Source organism: Aotus nancymaae, unplaced genomic scaffold (assembly GCF_030222135.1).
Source record: "Aotus nancymaae isolate 86718 unplaced genomic scaffold, 86718_ANA_hifiasm-v0.15.2.pri h1tg000032l_0, whole genome shotgun sequence".
Lineage (NCBI taxonomy): Eukaryota > Metazoa > Chordata > Mammalia > Primates > Aotidae > Aotus > Aotus nancymaae.
The window spans coordinates 6803128-6806344 of NW_026988445.1; the positions used below are offsets into that span (position 1 = coordinate 6803128).

Consider the following 3217-nt stretch of genomic DNA (forward strand, 5'->3'; position numbering starts at 1 on the left):
TTAGCTTTTTTGACCTGTATTAGTAAACAGAGATTCACATAATAAAATGTGTGTATAAATACATATTCAGAAGCTTCAGGTACTAAGAGATGGGGCCTTTGGGAGGTGGGGCCCTTGGGAGGCACTGCCCTCATGAATGCAATTAGTGTCCTTATAAAAGAGGCGTGAGCGAGCTTGTTTACTCCTTCTACCACGTGAGCACGAGGGAAGGCGCCATCTTCGACGAACAGGCCTCCAGACGCCGAATCTGCCGGCACCTTAATCTTGATGTAGACTTTCCAGGCTACAGAACCGTGAGCAATACATTTCTGTTGTTTATAAGTTTCCTAGTCTGGAGTATTTTGTTATAACAGCCTGAACAGATTAAGAAAGAAGTGGGGTGCTGCTGTAACAAACACCTAAAAATCTGGAAGTGGCTTAGGAACTGGGTAATGAAAAGGGTCTGAAAGAGTTTGGAGGTGCATGCTAAAAAAAAGCCTATATTTCTGTGAATGGAGCATTAGGGACGATTCTGGTGAAGGCTCAGTATAGGAGAGTTGTAGAGGAGACTTCAGTTCTCTTAGAAATTACCCAGGTGGTCATAAACAATATAGACCCTAAAGGGCATTTTGATGAGGCAGAAATTAAGACCAGGTTACTGAAAACTGAAGGAAATGTGGTCCCCGATGTAAAGATGTAAAGTGGCAATGAACTCGGCTGAACTTTGTCCATGTTTTAGTGCTTTGTGGAAGGTAAAACTTTGAAGTGTTGAAATACAATATTTGGCTGAAAAAATATCTAAGCAAAGTGTTTAGATATTTATATAACCATTTTCTTTTTGTTTTCCTGCATATTTTAGAATGATATCTTGAGATTATTGCTTTATACCAAAGCCTCACTTGATTAGATTATGTTGAGCATAAACTAGTTAGAAAGCAACATTCTTTTGCTTGAGTTTTACTGATTGGTGTGTATGTGTGTTTGTGTGTGTGCATGTGTGTGTGTGTCTGTGCACACATGTCCATGTGTGTATGTATATTAAAGATATAGTTATGAATTTGTCAATAGAACTAGATTTTCCATAAAGTAGACAAAAACATAGTTTTATTTATTACTTATATAATTTTATTTTTAAAATGAGAACCACTCAGACTGCGTCCTCTCTCTCTTCCTCTCCCAGAGTGAGAGAATAATGATCATTAGTGGATATGGCGGTTGCAGTGAGGGAACACCAACAGCCAGCCTCATACTCAGGAGAGAATGCTATACCCTCTTTTCATGGTTTCTGGTGCTCTACAGTTCAGAGAAACTGTAGAATTTTATCTGAAATAATCCCTGAAAGTATAGTCTTAACCTAGTTTTATTGATTCCACAAAGACAGATGGCTTATATTTGTTCTGATTGGTAATTAAGATAACTAAAATTAGGTAAATTAGGTAAATCAGGATGACTGTGTTAAGATTAATTTAAATATGTATCATTTAAATACTGTTTTAACGTGATTGAAAATAAACTAGCTACTAGGCTGGGCGGGGTGGTTAACAGCTGTAATCCCAGCACTTTGGGAGGCCAAGGTGGGAGGTTCATGAGGTCAAGAGTTCGAGACTAGCCTGACTAATATGGTGAAACCCTGTCTTTACTAAAAATACAAAAATTAGCTGGTCATGGTGTTGGGCACCTGTAATCCCAGCTACTTGGGAGACTGAGGCAGGAGAACTGCTTGAACCCAGGAGGTGGTGGTTGCAGTGAGCCAAGATCATGCCACTGCACTCCAGCCTGTGTGACAGAGCAAGACTCAGACTCCATCTTGAAAAAAATAAAAATAAAATAAACTAGCTACTATGTATATCAATGAAAAATTACACTTTTACTGGTATTTCTTTATTAAGATAAATCATGCCATTTCACATTTAAGTTTTTTTTTTTTTTTTTTTGACACGGAGTCTTGCTCTGTCGCCAGGCTGGAGTGCAGTGGCGGCAATCTTGGCTCACTGCAACCTCCACCTCCTGGGTTCAAGCGATTCTTCCACCTCAGCCTCCTGAGTAGCTGGGACCACAGGCACGCACCACCACACCTGGCTAATTTTTGTATTTTTAGTAGAGAAGGGGTTTCACCATGTTGGCCAGGATGGTCTCGATCTCTTGACCTCGTGATCCTCCCACCTTGGCCTCCCAAAGTGCTGGGATTACAGGCATGAGCCACTAAGTTTTTAAAAGTAAGAAACAACAATTTTACCAAATTTACATGCCCCAGTTTGTTATCAGAGTGGAAATATTTTAAAAGAAACTAAACTGGGAATTAACATAAGTGTTGGCTTTAAGATGTTATTTTAAAAGCCAAAAATGAATCCATGCCTCTCTTTAAAACATTAACAACTAAATTAATAGGTTATTGTTTGAATATAATTTAAAATCTAACTCATTTCACTGTTTTGTAAATCATGGTTAGCAAACGTAATGAAATTAATTGTATGTCAATTGAACATGAATGTTAATTTTAACTACCTAAGTTTCATTTTGCTAAACTACAGACTTGGATTATTTATTATTTCTATAAGCTACAAAAAGCAATATTGCCAATTTTAAAAGTAAAATTTCTGGCAAATGTTATAGTTGAAAAAAGCAAACTACCTATCTTCATCTTAACTACCTAAGCTTCATCTCGCTACCTCAGTTTCATCTTACTAAACACAAACCTACATCGATTTGTTTCTATTAGCCTGTCTCTTATGTGCCTATAAGGGAACAAAAAGAGTGATATTACCAATTTTAAAAGTAAAGTGTGGCAAATATTGTAGTTCAGAGAAGCAAAAGAATAAAATGAATTAGAGTCGGGGTAGGCTCCATAGTATGAGTTAAACCTTTTCTTGGTTAGTAAAAAATAAATGTTATTAACAAAATAGCCTGTTCTTTCAGTTTCTCCTTTTCCAAAGAGGAGGGTAACTAAGGAGGAAGGTACTCACTTTTAGATTGAAACCTGGGTGTTTAAGGAAGTGAGGACTTTGAAATGACTCTCCAAGAACTTCCAGTGGCCCCTGGCACACTTCCAGCTTTGTTGGTGCCCATCAGTCATTCAAAATCTGCCCAGGCCTCTAAAACTGTCCTTATTAAAACTAGACTTGAGCGAATCCACAAACATAAAAGTAAGACTAATGGGAACCTTTGCCGAAAATGCAAATCCAACCTAAATTGCCGCCCTGTTTTTTAGGTTAAAAAATTCTGGCGGGTTATTTTTTTT

General features: G+C 37.7%; 1 non-coding gene across 1 annotated transcript; it reads right to left on the reverse strand.

Annotated features, from left to right (window-relative positions):
* Positions 1-1121: 1121 nt before the first annotated feature.
* LOC135277622 (small nucleolar RNA U3) lies at positions 1122-1330 on the reverse strand. Its single transcript, XR_010345233.1, has one exon. It is a non-coding gene; the product is annotated as a small nucleolar RNA U3 (small nucleolar RNA).
* Positions 1331-3217: the final 1887 nt, after the last annotated feature.